Below are 26,469 nucleotides of genomic sequence, written 5' to 3'. Positions count from 1 at the left end.
AAGCTAAAGGTTGTATTTTTATTCCAGTTTCCATTATATGGATTCAATTCACTCAGCAATGACTTAGTTTTTCATTTCCCTATGTGAAGTTCTGGCTAGATTAAGCTGGGCATTGCATGGAATATATACATTCCCTGCTATGGCTGTGAAAACCAGGCCTTAAAACTAGAAGATTCATGGTCCTACAAGCAAAATCAGCACTGCAAGGCCAAAGAAAGATTGGAAAAGGGGTATTTGGGCTGAAAACAGCAGTAAAATGCTGCTCTTTTCCCATGCATGGCTATTTGGAGTTTTTCTCCAAAATTTAAGATTAGACCTAGAAAGCCTTTAGGAACTATTTATGACGATTGCTGCATTTATAGGTAGAAAACCAAGCCTTAGACTGGGCTTACCTGAGGATGAAGAGAGAGAGAGAGGGAGAGAGAAAGAGAGAGAGAGAGAGAGAGAGACAGGCTGAGCCAGCGCAGCCTGACCTCCAGTCTGTTCTGTCATGTTGTCTGCCAATAGACTGGAGCCCTCCTCATCACACTAGCATTGACCAACAATTGTATTATGTTTTTAATGAACAGTGTTGCTTGGTAGATGTCTTTTAAACCATTGCCTGACACAAACATGGGATGTGGGAATGTTTTTGTTTTAGATGTCTCAAACAGTCTTCGCTTTCTTTTAAGAGAGTATAGCATGATAGTGCTCTGACCTTTGGCCTGGAGGTTGGTATGTGACCCCCACAAGTCCAATCAGAGACCTCTCCTAAGATTTGTTGGAACTTGAAGTCTTTTTTATTCTGATCAAGGGACCTTGATATAAGAATTAGGGCTGCTGGTTACTACAAACTCCACTTTGTGAAGAAGCACTGTGACAAAAAATAGAATGAAGCCAACATTCAGGGTTTGAGTGTCCTAAGTTCAAATGTTTGTACTGCCTCTTCCTGTGTGACCCTAGGGTACTTACATCACTTCTATGAATTTTAGTTTCTTCATCTAGAAATAGGAATACCAAGATGAAAGGTAAGTTATATTGTGTATTAAAAATACCACTTTGAGATTCCTGGGCAAGATGGCCAAATAGTAACAGCTCTGGACTGTGGCTCCCAGCGAGACCAATGCAGAAGGTGGGTGATTTCTGCATTTCCAACTGAGATACCCAGTGCATCTCTCTCGAACTGGTTAGACAGCAGGTACGGTCTATGGAGGGTGAGCAGAAGCAGGGTGGGGCGTTGCCTCATCCGGGAAGTGCAAGGGGTCAGGGAACTCCCTGCCCTAGACAAGGGAAGCTGTGAGGGACCATGCCATGAGGAATAGTGCATTCTGGCCCAGACACTATGCTTTTCCCATGGTCTTCACAACCCACAGACCAGGAGATTCCCTTGTGTGCCTACACTACCAGGGCTCTGGGTTTCAAGCACAAAACTGGGCAGCCATTTGGACAGACACTGAGCTAGCCACAGGAATTTTTTTTTTTTTCATACCCCGGTGGTGCCTAGAACACCAGCAAGACAGAACCCTTCACTGCCCTGGAAAGGGGGCTGCAACCAGGGAGCCAAGTGGTCTTGCTCAGCGGATCCCTCCCCCACGGAGCCCAGCAAGCGAAGATCCACTAGCTTGAAATTCTCACTGCTAGTGCAGCAGTCTGAAGTCAACCTGGAATGCTTGAGCTTGGTTGGGGGAGGGGCGTCCACTATTACTGAGGCTTGAGTAGACGGTTTTCCACTCAAAGCATAAACAAAGCTGCTGGGAAATTCAGACTGGGTGGAGCCCACTGCAGCCTCACAAAGCCGCTGTAGTCAGACTGCCACTCTAGATTCCTCCTCTCTGGGCAGGGCATCTCTGAAAGACAGGCAGCAGCCCCAGTCAGGGGTTTATAGATGAAACTCCCATCTCCCTGGGACAGAGCACCTGGGGGAAGGGGCGGCTCTGAGCTCAGCTTTGGCAGACTTAAACGTTCCTGCCTGCCAGCTCTGAAGAGAGCAGCAGATCTCCCAGCACAGTGCTCAAGCGCTGCTAAGGGACAGACTGCCTCCTCAAGTGGGTCCCTGACCACCATGCCTCCTGATGGGGAGACACCTCCCAGCAAGGGCCGACAGACACCTCATACAGGAGAACTCTGGCTGTCATCTGGCAGGTGCCCCTCTGGGAGGAAGCTTCCAGAGGTAGGAGCAGGCAGCAATCTTTGCTGTTCTGCAGTTTCTGCTGGTGATACCTAGGCAAACAGGGTTTGGAGTGGACCCCCAGCAAACTCCAGCAGACCTGTAGAAAAGGGCCCTGACTGTTAGAAGAAAACTAACAAATAGAAAGCAATAGCATCAACATCAACAAAAAAGGCAACCACACAAAAACTCCATCTGAAGGTCAGCAACAGCAACAACCAAAGGTAGATAAATCCACGAAGATGAGAAAAAAGCCAGCACAAAAAGGATGAAAATTCCAAAAACTGGAATGTCTCTTCTCCTCCAAAGGATCACAACTCCTCACCACCAAGGGAACAAAACTGGGTGGAGAATGAGTTTGACAAATTGACAGAGGTAGGCTTCAGAAAGTGGGTAATAACAAACTCCTCCAAGCTAAAGGAGCATGTTCCATCCCAATGCAAGGAAGCTAAGAACCTTGATAAAAAGTTACAGGAACTGCTAACTAGAATAACCAGTTTAGAGAAGAACATAAATGACCTGATGGAGCTGAAAAACAGCACAAGAACTTGATGGAGCATACACAAGTATCAATAGCTGGACCGAGCAATTGGAAAAAAGAATATCAGAGGTTGAAGATCAACTTAATGAAATAAAGCATGAAGACAAGATTAGAGAAAAAAGAATGAAAAGGAATGAACAAAGCCTCCAAGAAATATGGGACTATGTTAAAAGACCAAACCTACATTTGATTGGTATACTTGAAAGTGACAGGGAGAATGGAACCAAGTTGGAAAATACACTTCAGGATATTATCCAGGAGAACTTCCCCAACCTAGCAAGACAAGCCAACATTCAAATTCAGGAAATACAGAGAACACCACAAAGATACTCCTCAAGAAGAGCAACCCTAAGACATAAAATCATCAGATTCACCAAGGTTGAAATGAAGGAAAAAATGTTAAGGGCAGCCAGAGAGAAGGTCAGGTTACCCACAAAGGGAAGCCCATCAGACTAACAGCAGATCTCTCAACAGAAACCCTACAAGCCAGAAGAGGGGCGGGGGGACAATATTCAACATTCTTAAAGAAAAGAATTTTCAACCCAGAATTTCATATCTAGCCAAATTAAGTTTCATAAGTGAAGGAGAAGTAAAATCCTTTACAGACAAGCAAATGCTGAGAGATTTTGTCACCACCAGGCCTGCCTTACAAGAGCTCCTGAAGGAAACACTAAATATAGAAGGGAAAAACTGGTACTGCAAAAATAAACCAAAATATAAAGACCATTGACACTATGAAGAAATTGCATCAACTAATGGGCAAAATAACCAGCTGGCATCATAATGACAGGATCAAGTTCACACATAACAATATTAACCTTAAACATAAATGGGTTAAATGCCCCAATTAAAAGGCACAGACTGGCAAATTGGATAAAGAGTCAAGACCTAGTGGTGTGCTGTATTCAGGAGACCCATCTCACATGCAAAGACAAACACAGACTCGAAATAAAGGGATGGAGGAGGATTTACCAAGCAAATGGAAAGTGGAAAACAAACAAAAAACAAACGAAATAAAACAAACAAAACAAACAACAAAAAGCAGGTGTCACAATCCTAGTCTCTGATAAAACACACTTTAAACCAACAGAGATCAAAATAGACAAAGAAGGGCAAAGAAGGGCAAAGAAGGGCATTACATAATGGCAAAGAGATCAGTGCAACAAGAAAAGCTAACTATCCTAAATATATATATATATATCCAATACAGGAGCACCCAGATTCATAAAGCAAGTTCTTAGAGACCTACAAAGAGACTTAGACTCCCACACAATGATAGTGGGAGACTTTAATACCCCACTGTCATTATTGGACAGATCAATGAGACAGAAAATTAACAAGGATATTCAGGACTTGAACTCAGCTCTGGACCAAGCAGACCTAATAGACATCTACAGAACTCTCCACCCCAAATCAACAGAATATACATTCTTCTCAACACCACTTTACACTTACTCTAAAATTGACCACATAATTGGAAGTAAAACATTCTTCAGCAGATACAAAAGTATGGAAATCATAACAAAGAGTCTCTTTAGCTGTGTCCCAGAGATACTGGTACATTGTGTGTTTGTTCTTGTTGGTTTCAAAGTGCAATCAAATTAGAACTCAGGATTAAGAAACTCACTCAAAACCACACAACTACATGGAAACTGAACAACCTGCACCTGAATGATTACTGGGTAAATAACTAAATTAAGGCAGAAATAAATAAGTTTTTTGAAACCAATGAGAACAAAGACACAATGTACCAGAATCTCTGGGACACAGCTAAAGCAGTGTTTAGAGGGAAATTTATAGCACTAAACGCCCACAGGAGAAAGTGGGAAAGATCTAAAATCAACATGCTAACATCACAATTAAAACAACGAGGGAAACAAGAGCAAACATATTCAAAAGCTAGCAGAAGACAAGTAATAACTAAGATGAGAGCAGAACTGAAGGATATGGAGACACAAAAAGCCCTTCAAAAAATTCAATGAATCCAGGAGCTGGTTTTTGAAAAGATTAACAAAGTAGATAGACCACAAGCCAGATTAATAAAGAAGAAAAGAGAGAAGGATCAAATAGACACAATAAAAAATTTTAAAGGGGATATCACCACTAATCCCACAGAAGCACAAACTACCATCAGAGAATACTATAAACACCTCTACGCAAATACTCTAGAAAATCTAGAAGAAATGGATAAATTCCTGGACACACACACCCTCTCCAAAACTAAACCAGGAAGAAGTCGAATAAGAATAGACGAATAAGAAGTTCTGAAATTGAGACAGTAATTAATAGCCTACGAACCATAAAAAGCCCAGGACCAGACAGATTCACAGTCAAATTCTACCAAAGGTGCAAAAAGGAGCTGGTACCATTCCTTCTGAAACTATTCCAAACAATAGAAAAAGAGAGACTCCTCCCTAACTAATTTTATGAGGCCAGCATCATCCTGATACCAAAACCTGGAGAGACACAACAGAAAAAGAAAATTTCAGGCCAATATCTCTGATTAACATCAGTGCAAAAATTATCAATAAAACACTGGCAAACCGAATCCAGTAGCACATCAAAAAGCTTATCCACCACGATCAAATCAGCTTCATCCTTGGCATGCAAGGCTGGTTCAACATATGCAAATGAATAAACATAATCCATCACATAAATGGAACCAGTGACAAAAACCACATAATATCTCAATAGATGCAGAAAGGCCTTCAATAAAATTCAACATCCCTTCATGCTAAAAACACTCAATAAACTTTGATGGAACATATCTCAAAATATTAAGAGCTATTTATGACAAACGCACCGCCAATATTATACTAAATAGGCAAAAGCTGGAAGCATTCCTTTTGAAAACTGGCACAAGTCAAGGATGCCCTCTCTCACCGCTCCTATTCAACGTAATATTCGAAGTTTTGGCCACAGCAATCGAGCTAGAGAAAGAAAGAAAGGGTATTCAGATAGAAGAGAGGAAGTCAAATTATCTCTGCTAGCATATGACATGATCGTATATTTAGAAAACCCCATCCAAAAAAAGCCCTCAAACTCCTTAAGCTGAGAAGCAACTTCAGCAAAGTCTCAGGATACAAAATCAATGTGCAAAAATCACAAACATTCCTATACACCAATAATAGACAAACAGAGAGCCAAATCATGAGTTAACTCCCATTCACAATTGCTATGAAGAGAATAAAATACCTAGGAATACACTTACAAGGGATGTGAAGGACCTCTTCAAGGAGAAATACAAACCACTGCTCAAGGAAATAAGAAAGGACACAAACAAATTGAAAAACATTCAATGCTCATGGATAGGAAGAATTAATGTTGTGAAAATGGCCATACTGCCCAAAGTAATTTATAGATTTATGCTATTCCCATCAAGCTACCATTGACTTTCTTCACAGAATTAGAAAAAACTACTTTAAATTTCATATGGAACCAAAAAAGAGCCCATATAGCCAAGACAATCCTAAGCAAAAAGAACAAAGCTGAAGGCATCATGCTACCTGACTTCAGACTATACTACAAGGCTGCAGTAACCAAAACAGCATGGTACTGGTGTCTATATATATATATGTATGCCAATGCAACAGAATAGAGGCCTCAGAAATAATGTCACACATCTACAACCATCTGATCTTCGATAAACCTGACAAAAACAAACAATGGGGAAAGGATTCCCTATTTAGTAAATGGTGTTGGAAAAACTTGCTAGCTGTATGCAGAAAACTGAAACTGGATCCCTTCCCTACACCTTATACAAAAGTCAACTCAAGATAGATTAAAGATCTGTCCATCTGACAAAGGGCTAATATCCAGAATCTACAAGGAACTTAAACAAATTTACAAGAAAATAACAACCCCATCAAAAAGTGAGTGAAGGATATGAACAGACACTTTTCAAAAGAAGACATTTATGCAGCCAATAAACATGAAAAAAACCTCATCATCACTGTCATTGAAGAAATGCAAATCAAAACCACAATGAGATACCATCTCACACCAGTTAGAATGGCGATCATTAAAAAGTCAGGAAAGAACAGATACTGGAGAGGATATGGAGAAATAGGAATGCTTTTACACTGCTGGTGGGGGTGTAAATTAGTTCAACCAATGTGGAAGACAGTGTGGTGATTCCTCAAGGATCTAGAACTAGAATACCATTTGACCCAACAATCCCATTACTGGGTATATACCCAAAGGATTATAAATCATTCTACTATAAAGACACATGCAAACATATGTTTATTGTGGCACTGTTCACAATAGCAAAGACTTGGAACCAACTCAAATGTGCATCAATGTTAGACTGGATAAAGAAAATGTGGCACATATACACCATGGAATACTATGCAGCAATAAAAAAGGATGAGTTCATGCCCTTTGCAGGGATGTGGATGAAGATGGAAACCATCATTCTCAGCAAACTAACACAGGAACAGAAAACCAAACACTGCATGTTCTGACTCATAAGTGGGAGTTGAACAATGAGAACAAATGGGCACAGGGAAGGGAACATCGCACACCAGGGCCTGTTGGGGTGTGGGGGACAAGGGGAAAGATAGCATTAGGAGAAACACCTAATGTAGATGCGGGTTTGATGGGTGCAGCAAACCACCATGGCACATGTATACCTATGTAAAAAACCTACATGTTCTACACATTTATCCCAGAACTTAAAGAATAATTAAAAAAAAAAAAGTACCACTTTGAGTGTCTGATACATCATAAATGCTAAAAACTAAAATAGAGGCTAAATAAGACTCCTGCTGTATTTATCTCTATATATTTTGAATAACTGCCTTGCTCTGTGTTCTGCCTTGTTTTATTTATGTAGTTCTTGGCAAAGCTAATCCACAGTACTCGTAATAGCTTATATAATAGCTCAGCTTCGCTGTACTACAATGGACTGAAACTTGTTTCCCCCAAAGTCATATGTTGAAGCCCTAACCCCCAGTGTGATGGTATTTGGAGATAGTGCCTTTGGGAGATAATTAGATTTAGATGATGTCATAAGGATGGGTACTTCATGATGAGATTAGTGCCCTTATAAAAAGATACCCTAAAGAGCTTCCCCACTCCTCATCTCTTCCCAGTATATGAGTATACAAAGAGAAGGCCGCCATCTGCATGTCAGGAAGAGCACCTTCCCTGGGAAGCCAAGTCAGCCAACACCTTGATCTTGAACTTCCCAGCTTCTAGAACTGTAATAAATAAATTCCTGTTGTTTAACCCACTCATTCTATGATATTCTGTTACGATAGCCTGAGCTAAGACAAGCACATAGTGTTTCGTTTATAGTAAATATAGCAAATAAAGTTTATACTTGTTGGGGTATACTTGGTAGGAAGATAGTGGAATGTCAGTAGTCTTAGCCATGGTCTGCAATTTCAGCTTTCTAGAAAAAGAAAGCAGGACAAATAAAATAAAATGTTTTAAAAAAAGAAAAGCAAAAGGAAACAGGAATGACAGTGGATGCAAATGTTGTTTTCTAGCATCTGGGCCTATCTTCTATCTTTCTGGGAAATTGTGGCTGCTGAATTTTCGCTACAACTCACGTCTGAGTTTAGAAATGTTTTATAGCGGTAAATTTAGACTTTTCTTTTTTTTTTAGCTACAACTATGCAATACAATTCCTAAGCTTAAAAAACACGTGCTGTATTGCATTCATTCAGTGATATTTATCAAGGGCCTTCTGCATGTCAGGTACTCTTAAAGTAGCTAGAGATACAGCAGTGATCAAATAGACAAACATCCCTACCATTTTTTAAGTATTTTTTTTATTGAGGTAAAATTTACGTAGTATAAAATTAGTCATTTAAAAGTGAATAATTCAGTGGCATTTAGTACATTAACAATGTTGTGCAACCACCACCTCTATCTAGTTCCAAAACATTTTCATACTCCAAAATGAAAGCATGTGCCTGGGAAGCAGTCACCCTCTACTCCCCAAATCTGACCCCTGGTAACCACAATTTATGTTCTATCTCTATAGGATTTTCCTATAAATGGAATAATATAATCTGTGACCTTTTGTGTCTGGCTTTTTTCACGTAGAACAATATTTTCACGGTTCATCTATATTGTGGCATGTATCAAAACTTCATTCTTTTTTAAGGCTGAATAATGTTCCACTGTATGGATATACCACAGTTTGCTTATCTTTACCTCTGTTGATGGACATGTGGGTTGCTTCCACCTTTTGGCTATTATGAATAGTGCTGTTATGAACATGCGTGTACATGTACTTCTTTGAGTACCTTTTTCAATTCTTGTAGGTTTATACCTAGCAATAGAATTGCTGGATCACATGGCAATTCTGTGTTTAACAGTTTGAAGAACTGTCAAATTGTTTTCCATGGTGTCTGAGCCTTTACATTCATACCAAAAATGTATGTGAGTTTTAGTTTCTCCACCAGTACCTTTATTTTCATTTTTTGATTGTAGTCATCATAGTAGGTATGAAGTAGCTATCATTGTGTATTTGGTTTACATTTTCCTTATGCTTAGTGATGTCAAATGTCTTTTCATGTACTTGTTGGCCATTTCTTGGTTGGATATATCTTCTTTGGAGAAATGTCTATTTAAGGCATTCATGTACTTTTAAATTGGTTTGTTTTTTATTGTTGTGTTGTAAGAGCTCTTTATATACTCTCCATGCTAGATCCTTATCAGATATATGATTTACAAAATTTTCTATTGTATTTTATAGGCTGTCTTTTCACTTTCTTGGTAATGGCATTTGAAATTACAAAAATGTTTTTATTTTGGTGAAGTCTAGTTTATCTATTTTTTATTTTGTTGCTGTATCTTATCTAAGAACCCATGGCCAAATCCAAGGTCATGAAGATTTAGTCCTTTTTTCTAAGAGTTGTTATGGTTTTAGCTTTCATATTTAGGTCATTGATACATTTAATGTTAATTTTTGTTATTGTGTGAGGTTAGGGTCCAACTTTACTCTTTTACATGTGGGTATTCAGTATCCCTACCATTTTGAAGAAAAATTGTAATATTGTGAAGATAATAAAAAGTAAATTGATATTGTCACAGACAAGAGGAGCCTAAGAATACATAAGAACTAAATGTAATATGGTACCTTGGATGAGATCCTGGAACAGAGAAAGGATGCTAGGTAAAAACTAAGGAAATCTAAATAAAGTATAGACTTTAGTTTATAATAATTTATCCATCTTGGTTAATTAATTGTGACAAATATACCACAAAAGGTAAGACATTAATAACAGGGGTTATATATTGGTTCCCCTAGAGTATATGGGAGTTCTCTGTGCTAGCCTCACAATTTTTTGTAAATCTGAAAATATTCCCAAATTAAAAGGTTATCTTAAAGGTAAACCAAAAGCATAAAAAAATGCCAGTATCTAGGAAGAAACTGAATGAAACATGTTCAAGATGTCCACACTGAAAATCATTAAGCATGCTGAGTGAAATTGAAAAAGGCTTAGATAAATAATGAGACATACTATGTTCATGGATTGGTACACTGAGTATTGTTTAGATGTTAGTTGTATCAAATTTGTTTACAGATTTAGTGCTATCCTAGTTAAAATATCAGAAAATGTTTATGTAGAAACTAACAAGTTTATTTTATAATTTATACAGAAACATAAATGACCAAGAATAGCCAAAACAATTTTCAAAAAGAACAAAGGTGAGAGACTTACATTACCTAATTTTCAGGCTTATTATAAAGCTCTGCTCATCATGACAATGTGGTCTTGAAATACAAATGACATATAGATCAATGGAACAGAAGAAAGTTCAGAAATAGACCCACCAGCCCACAATTGATTTTTTGAAAAGATTTTAAAGTAATTACACTGAAAAGGTAAAGTTTTTTTCTTATAATAAGTGATGTGGGAACAACTGGACATTCATATTAAAAAATTAATTTTGATGTTTTCTTCATGCCATAAACCAAAATTAATTCAAAATGGATTTTAGGTCTAAATATAAAAGCCAAAACTATAATATTTGTAGAATAAAAGATTTATTTTTAACTTTAGAGTAGGCAAAGATTCTTAAATAAATGAAAAAATTAATTAGACTTTATCAAAATAAAAACTTTCTACTCTTGAAAGGATACCTTTAGGAAAGTCAAAAGGCAAGCTACAGACTGGGGTAAAATATTCTTAATACATGACTCTGACAGGGGACTTGTATCTGGAATATATGATTCAGAATATACAAAGAACTCCCAAACTCAATAATAAATGACAAACAAGAACAAGAACAAGAACAACAAGAACAACAACAAAAAACAGGCCAAAGACTTGAAAAGGCACTTTATGAAAGAAGATATAAAGTTAATAAACACATGAAAAGATACCTAATGCCACTAGTCTTCTGGAAAACGCACACTGAACAACAACAAGATGCCATTTCACAGTACTAGAATGGCTAGAGTGAAAATGACTAATAATAGTGTTGGCATGGATGTGGAACAACTGGGACCCCCATACATTGCAACTAGGTGTGTAAAATGGTATAGCTTTTTTTTTTTTTTTTTTGGAAAACATTTTGGCAGTTTTTTTATGAAGTCAAACATGCATTTCCCATATGACACTGCAATTTCACTCCTAGGCATTTAACAAGAAGTGAAAACATATACCTACTGAAAGACTAATGTTCACAGCAGTTTTATTCATAACAGGCAACAAATGAGAACCACCCATATGTCTATCAATAGCAGAATGGAGAAACACAACTGGTATACAGTTGATCCTTTAGCAATATAGGCTTAAACTGCGTGGGTCCATTTTTATAAACATTTCTTCAATACATATACTGGAAAATTTTTTGGAGATTTGCAACAATTTGAAAAAACTCACAAGACAAACCATGTAGCCTAGAAATGTTGCAAAAATTAAGAAAAGGTATGTCCTGAATGTACAAAGTATTTGTAGATACTAGTGTATTTATATGTTAATTGACTGTTTATGATATTGGTAAGGCTTCTTCTGGCCAACCTCAGGCTATTAGTAGTGAAGTTTTACAGAAATCGAAAGTTATGCCTGGATTTTTTACTGCGATGGGGGTGGCCCCACTGACTCCTGTGTTGGTCAAGGGCTTCCTGTATTCAAATGGTTGATACCATTTCATAGGAGCATTGTTTGCAATAGCAAAACTAAAGATACTTTAAATATCCATAAACAGGAAAATGGATAAACTGTGAAATATTCACTTAATGTAAGACCATGAAAAATGAACATTAATGAATTCAAACTTCATGCACAAAAATATTAAGTGAAAGAAACAAAACTTAGAAGAATTCATGCAGTATGATAGTGAAGTTACACAAATTGTTTAGAAAGTCTTATACACATAGAAAAAGTATGAGGAAGAAAAAGAGAATGATGAACCCAAAATTCAGAAGAATAGTTTCCTTTCATAAAAGCTCCATGAGTTCGGGTCTTCTTGTCTGTTTTATTTTTAATTGTACTGTTTTCCAGTGCCTAGAACATTACTTGACATGTAACAGTCACTTAAATAAACACTTTTGAAGAAATAAATAAGAGGAAAGGGGGATTGATATGGGCAGTTGCAGTAGGGCTGGAAAGGTTTTATTACTTGAACTGGATGATGGGTACGCAGGGTGTATGTAACAATATTCTGTATACTACATGGATGTGAGTATATAGACTTTTGTATTATTAAATGTTATTTATTTATTTTTTTTTTGAAAACAGGGGCTTTCTCTGTCACCCAGGCTGGAGTGCAGTGGTGCAATTCTGGCTCACTGCAGTCTTGACCTCCCTGGGCTCAGGTGATCCTCCCACCTCAGCCTCCTGAGTAGCTGGATGTACAGGTGTGCACTACCATACCTGGCTAATTTTTTGTATATGTTTTGCAGAGACAAGGTTTCACCATGTTGCCCAGGTTGGTCTCAAACTCCTGAGCTCAAGCAACCCTCCAATCTCAGCCCCCAAAGTGCTAGGATTACAGGCATGAGCCACTGTACTCAGCCATAAAATGTTATAAATTTTAAAATTAAAAAATACATTGTTGAACTTCCATATTGAACATATTACCAAAGTGAGGAAAAAAACAGACATCCTCACTCCATCCCTCAGACCCAACTTCCTGTTGCCTCTGCCTTGGGTCTTTACATTTGGCCTCATAGGAAGAGGGTAGGAGCAATGGGTATAGGGTTGGTGAGTCACAAAATGAGCCTCAGAGAGTTTGGTTATTCTCATATTTTAGGTAAAAAGTTGATTTAAAAATATCATTTTAAATTACAATTTTACATCAAAATGACCATGTTGCTATGTCCTGCCTTGTTCTGCATAAGAGCTAAAGAGAGAAAAAGAAACGGATGGGCAGGTCCATTTGGGGTGGACTTGAGGTCATGGATAGCTTTTAAGATAGAGAAGCATTTTATTCTATTTCTTTCCTTTCTTTAGCTCCAGACATAGAGTTTACAATATATGTATAAGTCTCTTTCAAATGAGTCAGTAAAGAAATGCCAGTACCAAGATGTCCTCAAAATATAATCTTAGAAAAAGGAGAAAAATGGCCCACTCTAATCACATGACAGCTGGCCCAAAAATCCATTTCCCTAGCACCATGAGGATCAACTGAGATCAACCCTAATTTTAGTTTCTTTTACACATTTTTTTTTTGTCTTTCAAAAATAAACCGTCTGTTTAAACAACTTGGAGGGTGAACGTTCTTATTAGTTTGCCTGTTTCCACAGAGTATTTTAGTTTATTCCAGCAAGTTCTGGCTGAATGCCTATGATGTGCCTAGCACCTTAAAGATGTGTGGACAGCAGTAGGTTCTAGTTCAAAAGCAGCTCAAATACAGAAACCTCCACCACAACCTACTTCATGAGTTAAGCAGCTGCGAAATTTCACTCACTGCCATATTATGAAAAAGTCTACTTTGGTATTGTTGAATGTCATATGTGAGGTATGGAGTTTAATGCAAAGGACTAGGAATTGCATATTTTTTGATTTGGAAAGAGAGGGGGAAAAACATGCAAACTAAGCCGTCAGTGCTGATAAATGCAAAGACTTCCTGCTCACTCTGAGAAGCATATCCTTATGGCTGAAGTTCACCAGGGGAGGTGCTGGGAGCCAATGACTAAGCAATACTCTAATCCCATTCTGGTGCAACCTGTTCCTGAACTTGGACAAGCCTAGGTTTGGTTTTCACATATGTACCATAAAGCGCGCATCCTTAAGGTTTCACCTAGCTCTCATATACTCTTTGCTTCTCTTCTATTACTTTTGTATCTTCTATACATACACACAGTTCACACACACACACACACACACACACACACACACACACACCTCTTAGATGAGTGTCTTCAAATAGTTTTAGCAAACATTTCTAGAGGATCCAGCTGGAGGTCTCAAACATAGAAACTCTGAGAGAATCATTTGAAACATATGTTAATTGAATTACTGCATGTATAACTGAGCTCATTTATTCAGTATAAATTTATGCTATTTTGAGAACATGGTTAATGTCTCCCAAACTTCAATTATTTACACATCACTATTATGAATTGTGCTATATACTGTGTATAATTTGGAGCATTTTAGTTTTTCTTTAAAATGCCTCATTTTTACTCAAATGTAGTTTTAAAGCAAATGCTATATTACTCTTATAAAAAGAAAACCAATACTAATTGGGAAATATTTCTTTAGGGAGACACAAAGAACAGTTAACTATAAGAGAAAACATTGATAAATGTGTATAGTAAGAACTTTTATTCATTATGAAAACTTAAAGATACTGAGAGGTAAATTGCAGACTGCAACAAGATAATCTGCAATAGGTACACACAATCTACAAATAATTAGAATCAAAATATGTTAAAGTGACTAAATATCAGTAAGAGTAGCACAAACAAGTCAAAAGAAAAATGGGCACAAAACAGAAATAGGCCTTTCACAGAAGAGATAAACACATGTATGCAATAGATGCATGAATAAATTTTTAGTATTATTAGTGATGAGGAAAATACAAATCTAGATTAGATGAGATACCATTTTATAGATACTTGAGAGGCCCAAATGTAAAATGCTGACAGTGCCACGTATGGAAAAGGATGTAGAACCACAGGATTTCATATTTGTTACTGGTAGGAGTATAAGTTGGTGCCATCCCATTGGATTCGAGTTTGGCATTATCCATACCCATTATCCCATCTCCATATCCATTATCCATTATTCCCATAGTCTCTGACCCAGCAGTTCTACCCCATTGAAAAGCTTGCACACACTCAGGAGAGATGCACACGAGTGTTCAGAGCACTGCTGCTCACAGCGGCAAAAGCCTGTAGATAACCCAGGTGCTCATCGATTGGTGAGTGGGTGCGTAAACTGTGGTATATTCATAAATGGAATGAAATATGGCAATCAAACCAAATGACCTGCAGCAACATCAACAATATGGATACTATCAGCAATATATTAAGTGAAAAAAGTTCCTAAATATTGTGTAAGCATGATACCCTTTTTATAAAGTTTAAAACAACCAAACATAAGGAAAAAAAAGCTTAGAGATCAATATAGAGGAAATTAAAAAATTTAAAAAGAAGGCAGGAGAATGGTGAGCATGGCACACAGGGTCAGATAGAGGGATGCAAAAGGACAGAACAGGTGTGGTATTGATAGATGAATAATGTCCACGACTGTGAAGATCTTAGCTTTTCTCTTGCATGGTGAGTTTAGGGCTACTGATTATGGTATAAAATAACTAGCAAAATAAATACAAGTGGGTGATGCAAGGACCAATAACGGCTGTGTCATGGAATAAGTGTTGTAGTTAATCCAAATCTGTGCATCTGAGGTTCTTGAAGAAAACAAGCTTGTTATAAAGAGAAAGTATGTATTTCAAAAAGTAGAACAATTTTAAAAAGCTTTAAAGAGAGCATCTGTGAAATCATTCTCTGTACCATCAGTGCTGTACACGGTATGGAAATCACTGCCCTGTCATATGACAGTGAGTAGAAGACTGCTTCTTCTCTCAAGAAATTTATGGCTGGTAGGGGAGGCACAAATGTGGGTAATTATAGTAGAATCCACGAAGTGATAGGATAATCATAAAGAAGTAAGAGCACATGGCAGGGGGCATGAAACCAGCCTGGGAATGGCCGAAGTCATCCTAAGAGGATGTAAAAGCTAACCCTGCGCTTCAAACAGACAGATATTTTAGGCAGGGAAACCCCATGCATAAGAACTTGAAGGTAGAATATTTGAGTTGCTAAAAGTTGTTCCATTTCACTGGAGCAGGGAAACATAGGAGTGAAAAAGGAGAGAAATGCGGCTTGGGAATTTGACAGGGGCCTCATCATTAGGAGCCTTGGACAATATATGATACTCTTTGGGCCTTATTTTGAGAGCTGCAGGAAGTCATTGAAGAGTTTAAGCCAGGGAGTGATATAATTAGATTTTTCCCTTCACAAAAAGCAGGACCAGAGGCAGAAAGCATCAGTTAGATGAGGTAGAAGCTGGGTCAGTTGTCCAGGTGAGCCATGGTGGTGACTGTGAGTATTGACAGTCAGGATGGAGAGATGTAGGCAGATTAGGGAGTTATCGAGGAGGTGGAATTGGTAAGACTCAAAGATCAATTGGATATAGGGATCAAATAAGAGGGGAATATCGAGAATAATTTTCTATATGGGCAGCTAAGGAGATAGTAGTGACAGACACTGAGACTTGGGCACTTGGAAGAAAGAACATGCAAATCTTCCTAAATGACGCATCCCATTTGGCTAGACATTTGTTCACAGTATCTCAAAGCCTTCACAGATGAAGCTGACATCTCTCCAACCACGTCTGATTTACAGGCTCTAGAAATGACAGATATCCTGTTCTTGTTTCTAAACACCTGGACTGAATTATTAAGAGACACTCCTCACAGCTACCATGTGAGGAGCCTTTAAATAAAGGTCTCCCAAATCCATGAGCTCACATTATAAAAGCTGTTTCACTTGACTTTCAAAGTAGTTCCTAGATTCATTATTTCCATAGAAAAAAGTTTAGGAGTATTGCTAACTATTTGTGCCATTGACTTCCAGACTATAAAATGAGGTCAGGGTTCCTCTGAAATTATTTTTCTTATTTTAAAGGCAAAATAATGACCTAAGTATGGCTATATTGCACGGCAGCTAAGTAATGAAATCTTTTGCTTTGGGTTCAACATAAAACAACCGCACATTTTCTTTTCATATTATGGGTCATAAACATGTAAATAAACCAATGTGAATTTCCTATAAAATGATTGCCAAAATGAAATTTTCTGATCGTTTGTTTTAAAAAGGGAATGCATGGACCTATCTTCTGTAAGAGTACTATAAAACAGCCAGGACTATGGCCATTTTTATAGATAATTCCGAGAAACCTTTAAAGCAAGATGGTCACGGGAGTGATACATTGCCAGGATGCAGGAAATACTGGCCCATTACCTCCAGATCAGTCCCTGAGGGTTACTGTTCATATTTGGCCTTGGGGACAGGAGTCAATAAGAATTCATGTTCATAACACTTTATATACTCACATGCAGGCAGAAGGAAGGCTAAGGGAAATAGAAATAGCTTATTACATAGCACATAATAAGGACCATTAATATCAGCTGCCAATTCTGACACTAATAATGTGTGTGTTTATGTGGATTGTAGTGTCACGTGGTAGTTAGTAGAATGGAGTTTGGTGTTAGAGAGATTGAAGTCAAATTGTAGCTTTGCCGCTTAAGAAGCAATGTGATTTTAAACATGTTATCTAAACTCTCTGACCTTATTTTCTTCAATGGGACAATGTAGCTCTTCCTTCAGTTTAATGAGTAAATACGTGCAAAGACTCTAGACCAATATATCATAAGCATTCAATAAATGGAGATAATGTAAGTAAAGGAACATAAATACATTCTAATGATTCTTAGCAGGCTAAAATATGATATTAGATCTAGGTGCCCAGTGTAACCAAAACATTGTAAAATACTCCTTACATTTGTGGATGGTTGATTTTTTAACATAGTCTACAGTAAGCATAATAATATCATATTTCATTGACTCCAAGATGTGTATTTTGTATATTCAAATGAGAAGTGTTGACTTTGCCTGCACATACATATCAAAACCTGTGCAAAGAATGGCAGCAGATTGGAAGAACACTTTAGATCCAATAATGGAACATTATTTTAAGAAACACTACACCATCAATGCCCTTGCTGACATGGAGAATGACACTATGAAAAGACAGACACTGGTGAACTTGATCTAAAAAATGATTAAGAAAAGCTGGACTCCTCTGCTTTTATTTTTTTCATGTGCACAGAAGTAATGTTAGATAAATATATATACACACACACATATATATGTATATATATCACTAGGACTATTTATTAAATAGAGCACTTTTGATCAATATGAAATAAAAATTCTAGTGATAAAGCTCAGTGTTATAGTTTGTCAGCCTGTGCTCATTGTATTGGCACATACACAATGGACTGTCTTACAACTGATGACAACTTAGCTTTATGGAAATATGGTAAGCCCAGAAAGTAAGGACAATCAAGAGAATTTAAAGAAGTTAAAAAACTGAGTTGATAAAGGAAGACATATCTGGGTTCAATCTCAGCTCCTTATGTTAACTTTGGACAAATGACAATCCTTCTAAGTCTCTGTAAAATGACAGTTTTACTTAAGTCATTGAGTAAATTGTATGGGTTAAACAAAATAACATAAATAAAATGTTTAACACCATATTTGTGAAGTATTTCAATACTACAATAAATGATTGGTATTACAGGCTGAGTATCCCTTATCCAAATGCTTGGGAACAGAAGTGTTGTGGGTTTTGATTTTGGAATATTGGCATATATAAGTTCATATTTGAATTTATATTTCATGTATGTCCTATACGTGTAGCAGGTAATTTTATGTAATACTTTAAATATTTTTGTGCATGAAAGAAAGTTTTCACCTTGTTTTGACTGGGACCCATCACATGAGGTCAGGTATGGAATTTTCCATTTGTGGTGTCATCATGATGCTCAAAAAACTTTGGATTTGGGAGCATTTCAGATTTTGGGTTTTTAGATTAGGGATGCTTAACCTGTATTGTTATTATGGTAATAAACCAGCAACTGGTAAACAGGAGGAATAAATTACTGTCAATCAAAAAAGTAGAGCTCTATGTACTAACATTCTTAGAAAACCATTGTCATTAACAGGGATTTCAAACAAGGCTTAAACTGGGAGACTTAAATGCGCATACACTAACCCCAAGATGTACAATTGAACTGCTTCATATTTGGGCAATTATGAAGAATGTTCTAGGATGAATAGTGCTTCATTTAACAGTGGTTAATGAGATGCCAGTATGTTACAGATGCCTATGCCTTTCTTAAGAGCTTCCCTTACTGATTCTTAAAGTTAAGATTTCATTTAAAGAAAAAATAATTGTAGGTCTCTGGTGTTGACTTGAATCATTTTATGTTACTTAAATGTATACATATAAAACTAGATGTAAACAATTATAAAGGTCAAATTGAATCAGAGGAAAAATTAAAGCAACACAAAACCAATAAAATAAAAAATGACTGTATTTGTTAAATGTAGTTGCAAAGTTGTTTTGCTGAAACATAGTAGCTGTTTGCTGCATGAGCATGGTGGTTTTGTTGTTGTTGTTGTTGTTGTTGTTTTTGAGACGAAGCCTTGCTTTGTTGCCCAGGCTGGAGTGCACTGGCACGATCTTGGCTCACTGGAACCTCCACATCCCAGGTTCAAGTGATTCTCCTGCCTCAGCCTCCCCAGTAGCTGGGATTACAGGTACATATCACCATGCCTGGCTAATTTTTGTATTTTTAGTAGAGACAGAGTTTTACGTGTTGGCCAGGCTGGTATCAAACTCGTGACCTCAAGTGATCCAGCTGTCTCGGCCTCCCAAAGTGCTGGGATTACAGGCGTGAGCCACTGCGCCAGGCTATGAGCATGGTTTTGACTGAACAAAAGTTCCTTTAAAGGAAGAGACTACCATGACAAATACCAGAGGCTGGGAAGGGTGTGGGGGTCGAGGGAGGAATGAAGAGAGACTGGTTAATGGGTACAAACATACAGTTTGATAGAGGGAATATGGCCTAATGTTCAATAGCAGAATAGGGTAACTATAGTTAATAACAATCTATTGTATATTTCAAAATAAATACCTAGAAGAGAGGACTTGAAATATTCCCAGTGCAAAGAAATGGTAACTACTTGAGGTGATGGATAGTGCTAAATACCCTGATTTGATCACTACACACTATATACCTGTAACAAAATATCACATGTAGCCCATAAACATGTACAAATACCATGTGTCAATTTAAAAAATATAGATGCTCACTTAGAAAAAATAGATTCATTTGAGATCAGCCCATCTGAAACACTGAGTTGGGTGTGATGAGCCATTTTCCTATCACGTTTCTCTATTTAAACCACTAGAAAACTTTATCCCTTGTATGATGTACATTTATTAAGTCTGCCTTGATTCTATTCTCATTATCCTGTAATAAATACAGTGTAGTTCCAATGCAATCATAAAGCTAAATGCAAATAAAGGTGTCACCTTATCCATTGCTTTGTAATATTATCCATTGTAACACCACAATACTCAGGGTCTTAAGACAGCAATAATCTCAGTCAGGCCTCTGCAAACTGTCTCATATGTTTTGACTCTGTGTCTCCACCCAAATCTCATGTTGAATTATAATTCTCAATGTTGGAGGAGAGGCCTGGTGGGAGATGATTGGACCACGGGGGTGGATTTCCCCTTTGCTGTTCTCATGATAGTGAGTTCTCACAAGATCTGATGCTTTAAAAGTGTGTGGCACTTCCCCCTTCGCTCTCTCTCCTGCTGCTATGGTAGGATGTTAAGATGCATTTCCTTCCCCTTTGCCCTCTGCCATGATTGTAAGTTTCCTGAGACCTTCTAGTCATGCTTCCTGTTAAGCCTGTAGTACTATGAGTCAATTAAACCTCTTTTCTTCATAAGTTACTCAGTCTCAGGTAGTTCTTTATAGCACTGTGAAAACTGACCAATATACCATCATCTTATGATGATGGCAGACCATTAGGATCTAGGTGGTTTCAGACTGACTAGCAGGGCACACTTGACTCATGGTGGGCAAGATATGCATTAGGGCCTCTCTTCCATAAGCAATTCATTTATCCATCTCTGACGCTGAGAAGAGTCAGAAAGTGTGGCTCCACTGGTCCTTTTTGGTCTCTAGTCACTGGCAGAGCTGATGTGTTTCTACTTCCCGCTGACTTTGAAAGGAGCCTTGGCCTGCCTGTCCCTGTGTCTGGCAAGCTTTCCTGTCCTTGTATTTCCCAGTTGTCAGTTTAGCTCCCATGGCTTGAGGCTGCCATCCAGAAAGAAACAGGGAAGGTGAGAGAGGCAAGACCTATCTTGCCTCCCATAGACAATTCAGACACCCTGAACTTTTCCTCTCTGCAGGGAGGGCATCTCTTAACCTAGAACCCTTGAATGCTGCCTGGAAGAGGAGGGAAAGGCTTCCAGAGTCCCTGAATGCCAGAGATGAACTTTCCCCATTCTGGCCTCTCCCTGTTGTCTTGGGCATGGTTAGCATGATCAGCTTTTGTCTACCTGTTATATTTGAGATAACAATGTTAATGACTGAGATGTGTCCTGCAATTCACCCATGACGTTCCCATAATCTGTGCTGGCTTTTGTATTAGTAAAGGACTCATATTAAAAACACTTAATTGAAACAGCAGAGGTGTTGACTACTCAGAATGGATGCTGGTCATTGGGATGGAGCAGGGTCCTGGGGGCCCCCTGTGATGCTAAACCTTAACCCTTTAATTGATTAATTGTGGGGAGGTCAGGAATCCTGAAGGGAGAGGGAGATAGTCTCTGGACAGTGCAGGTTGCTAACTGGTCTGGAAATATTTTAGAACTTTGATATCTGTGCATCTATACTGGTGATGCCTGTATGTGGTACAGTGTGCATATATCCTAAAACAACAGGGTGTTTTCTGAGAAAGAATTGGTGGACCAGGACCAAATTTCATCACCCCGTGCTTTCACTTGCTGACTTTGGGGAAGTCATGTCATTCCCTGTACCTCAGCTTTTCCATTATGCTAAGTGATGTTGAGGCTTCTTCCCAGTTGTAACATTAATTTTCACAATTTTAAAGCCATGATCCAGGCACCGTTCTTATTCTTTGCTACAAAGAACAGTCAATATTGTGATTGAGCACCTGGGTCATTCTACTTGGTCTGAGCCCTGCTGAGTGATCCAGGGCAAGCTCTGTAAGTTTTCTAGGCCCCATTTGACTTATACCACACAGGGTTGTGAGGGGGGTTAGAGGGGCTGATGCCAGAAGAGTACTCAGTACCTTGCTTGGTCCAGCAACACACAATAGGTGTTAGTTCTTACTAGATTTAATGGCTAGAGTGGGATCAAGAGATGCAGAACATTGCTCTTCCTTTTTCAAGCCCATCCATGATGCTGAGGTTATTTTTCAAGTGCAAGCTGCCCTAGCTCCTGAGTTCCACTCCAGGTGTTAATGGAGCATTGAGACAGAGGGGGAGCCATGGCATCAGGCCATGTCCTCGGAGCGTGTGCCAGGCGTGGCCCAAGGGCCCATTCTCTGATGTCTCAATCTATTCAGCAGGACTCTACCCCATGCCAACTTTGTCTAAGCCACAATTTTTTTTTTAATTCATGGTGTAGTGAGATGTTCAGCAAATACTTCTGCCTTTTATTGGAATTTGGAAGTGGTATTTCTAGGGCTCTCCATTTCAGATGTTCTCTTTGTCCATTTGGAGGTGCGATTAGACCAGAGAGTGGTTGGGGCTCTAGACAGACCACCTCCCAGTCAGAATTTTCTTCCTAAATTCTAATCTGAAGGACATCAGCATGTAAAAGAACAGTGGAGACTTAGAATTTCAATAAAAGGGAGAATAAATGGACACATTGGTAAATTATAATTTGTTGTAAGGCAATTGAAGTCCTAGGAATTTAGTGGCTGATATTGTTCAAGGGTCCAGGAAATGTGTTGACTTTAGGCTTGGCTGGTTTCAGAACTCTAGGCTTGTGTTTTACCAATTTATTAATTCCAGCCAAAAAATAACATTTCACATCAGTCCAGCAAAATCTCAGGTGGAATTCTCATGGGTCTAACTTGAGATATGTGTCCTCCTCTGATCCTACTGACAGCAAAGGGAAACAGTGCTCTGACTGGCTGAGCTGAGGCCACAGACCGTATCCCCTTGGGATGATACAGCTGAACAGATGCAAATCAAGCAGCTCTCCAGGGAAAAAAGGAAGTGTTAAAAGGAATTATTAAGTTCCGACTTCCCATACTAAGAATAGGGGAAAGGCTGGCTACCCCAAAGGAAATTGGAGGGTTTGTTCCTGAAGAAGCCAGTCAAAACCAACAGATTCCATTACAAGCAAGGGTTTAGAATGAAGGAAGCCATCAATGCACACAGTCCCAAAAAATGGGTATTTGGAAACTTTAGTGAAACAGCCGGATAAACCTAGTGTCACTTTTGACAAATCACTTTTCTGCACTCTTTTTCTTACAGCAAAGTCCTCGAGGTTCATTCATTCAGCAAGCCTCTGTCCAGCCTTTACCATGTGCTGAGTGAGAAGCTGAGGATAAGGAAGAGCAAGACCCCCAAAAAACTCTGATGTCTGGCTGAAAGCCGAAGCATGACGCAGCTTTGCTATATTTCTCTCCAACAAGGATTTGTATATTTTCACTTTCTCCTCAAGCAACACCTGGACCTGCTCCTTTCCCTCAGTCTCCAAGTTCCTTTATGAAACAGGGTGTACCATCAGAGATGCAGGTAAGAAACCTGAACTGCATGGCCTCACATAAACCCCACCACACCTCTGTCCTAGGCTCCTTCCCTGCAACAGGTGTAAAGACAAAAGGCTCATTGTCCTTTGGAGCCTATAGGATAAACAGAAAGAACATGTCCTTGCCGGTTAATCTGCCGGTGATAAAGAGTATTGTTTTATCTCCTGCCATCTCCACGTTCCAAGGGATGAATTCTATTGTGACAAAAAGTCGCTTTGTCCTTTGAACCCGCTGACATGTTTAAATTGGCCTTTCATATATTCCTTGGTTGTCACAATCAGAGCAATGAGTTGTTATAATGTGTTGAGAGGATCTTTCCCCCACAACAAGGAGACTATCATCTAGAGAGATGCTATGATGCTGAGAAATAATGTGCTTCTCTTCGGCCTTTTTTTTTTTAAACTAAGACTTTTATTTTTTGAGCAGTTATAGGTTCAGAGAAAAATTGAAGGGAAAGTACAGAGAGTTCCCATCTTCGCTCTCAACCCTTTCAACTCTGTTTCCATACATTTGCTACAATTGATGAGCCAACAGCTATATGATATTAACTAAAGTGCACAGTTTATATTAGGATTCACTCTTTGCTTGTACATTCTATGGGTTTTGTCAAATATATGATAACCTGTATCCTCCATTATAGTACAATACAGAAGAATCTCACCACCCTGAAAATCTCTTGTGTTCCTCCTCTTCATCCCTCCCTCCCCCCCCCCGGGGAACCACTGATCTTTTTACTCTCTCCAGTTTTGCCTTTTTCAGCATGTGAGGTAGTTGGGTCATACAGCACATAGCCTTTTTAGATGGATGTCTTTCACATAGCAATATACGTTGAACTTTCCTCCATGACTTTGTGTGTCTCAATAGTTCATTTCTTTCTGTTGCTGCTTAGCTCCTGCTTAATTTTCAAAGTGTTTAATGTAAGAAAGTGGTATAGTCCAGGTGCAGTGGCTCAATGCCTGTAGTCCCAGCATTTTGGGAGGCCGAGGCAGGTGGATCACTTGAGCCCAGGAGTTTGAGACCAGCCTGGGTAACATGGCAAAACCCTGTCTCCTTAAAAAATACAAAAATTAGCTGGAAATGGTAGTGTGTGCCTGTAGTCCCAGCTACTCAGGAGGCTGCGGTGGGAGGATTGCTTGAGCCTAGGAGCTAGAGCCTGTAGTGAGCCATGATTGTGCCACTGCACTCCAGCCTGGGTGACAGAGTGAGATCCTGCCTTAGAAAAACAAAACAAAACAAACGAACAAACAAACAAACAAAAAAAACCGGCAGTATAGTTGTCCCCACCCCTCATCCCCTCCTTTATGGGTATTTTCCTGATTATGAGAGGTTACCTGTGTTTTAAAAGGTGGCTTACTGTATGCACTGAGAGAATTAAATGACATTTCAGACCAGTTCCAAGTACCTTTTGCAAAGCTAGAGAAATAAAAGTGAATTCTAGTATCTCAATCACAGCCTAAAACTCGAGAAAGTCTACTCGGGCTGCAGGCAACACTGGTGTTCTTGGCAATTTTACCCAGAATTTATATTCCTATAATTAGTGTTTCCTCCAAAATTAATGATTTCCTGATTGATTTAGTTTTTTCCTAGCAGCACTGGAGGTCCCACTTACCTAGTTAGTAATAACATTTGCTCTTAATACATGAGTCAAACATTTTTTTTTTTTTTTTTTAACATTTCCAAAACAGAATACCCTGCAGGAAGAATGGGATGGCAGTGGAGGAGCTTCCACTCACGTATCGTGTAATGTGGGAGGCAGGGATATGCGATAGTCATTAAGGGTGCAGGCTTCAGAATCAAAGGAGTGAGGTTGGTGTCCCTGCTTACGCCCTACTAGCTGAGTGTCCTTCAGGTCATTTCTCCTCTCTCAGACTCAGTGGACTCTTTCCTAAAGCACAGCTCATAACAGGCTCTATGTGATAAGACCGTCGGGAAGATGGAAGGAGATCAGTCATCCCTAGAGAGCGTTAAGCATAGTCTCAGCCACAAAACACTTCCTCAAACATGATGCAAGCCACACAAGACATTTGGCCTGCATATGAAGGACAGTGTAGATGCTCATTAAATTAGTCCCGACTGATCAAGGAGGGAAGGAGAGGGTCAATCTTATCATATGTGGGCTCTCAAAGAACACAAAGAACACAGAGCTGTAGAAGGAAGCTGACTTAGTTAGGGTCAAGCATGATGGGGGAGATTAGGAACCGTGTGCAATCTAATGGAACCAAAGATAGCACTTCTAGTACCTTTTCCTTTTGGCCCTGCCCCTGCTGAGACAGGGCTACTGCTAATAGCTCACGTTCTTCTCTTATCCCCTCTCAAACAGCCCATTTCCTGAGCAAGTATATGCTTTGGTAAGGTCATTAGTGGTCAACACGGTTTCCAAGTTTAGTGAACAATTAGTTTCAGATAAAACTGAAGGTTACAAAATCACTTTCTCTCTCTCCCTCTCTTTATCCTACCTCTCACTTCCAATAAAATGACTTATCTACTAATTACAAAGACCTCAGTAGTGGAAGAAATCCATATCCTACATAACATGGAGAACTAGCTATATACCCTTGGCATCACTTTTTATCCTACTTTTACTTTTTACTGACTTTCATTTACTGAACAAAGCCTCCTTTGCCAAAGGCAGGGTAAATAAACTCAGTCACATCCTGTCTTCCTTACATCTCTGTTTATCCATAAACTGTCAAAGATACAGACGAAAATCCACTAAAGCATGCTTGAAGCGGTTACACGAAGGCCAAATAAGATAGGAATGGAAACACCTGATGTTAAGAGAAGATACTACCTAAAATGATACTGAGCTGGCCCATGTAATGACATGAAAAAAAAAAAAATAAAAGATAAACAAAAGATGACTAACTGCTGCAGTTAGGAATGGACTCATTTGTGTGTAAAGAAGCAGCAATGAAAAAGACATTAACAGCA

General features: G+C 38.7%; 1 long non-coding RNA gene across 1 annotated transcript in view; it reads left to right on the top strand.

Moving 5' to 3' along the window:
* LOC112619093 overlaps nt 1–26,469 on the top strand; it is a 326,539-nt gene that overhangs the window by 91,515 nt on the left and 208,555 nt on the right. Inside the window, exon 2 of the long non-coding RNA XR_003118174.1 lies at nt 23,261–23,524. This is a non-coding gene — a long non-coding RNA (uncharacterized LOC112619093). The remainder of the gene's footprint in view (nt 1–23,260; nt 23,525–26,469) is intronic.

The sequence above is a fragment of the Theropithecus gelada genome, chromosome 2, assembly GCF_003255815.1.
Source record: "Theropithecus gelada isolate Dixy chromosome 2, Tgel_1.0, whole genome shotgun sequence".
NCBI classification, from domain to species: Eukaryota; Metazoa; Chordata; class Mammalia; order Primates; family Cercopithecidae; genus Theropithecus; species Theropithecus gelada.
The sequence above is the reverse complement of the archived record's forward strand: the minus strand, read 5'-3'. Positions and strand labels throughout refer to the sequence as shown.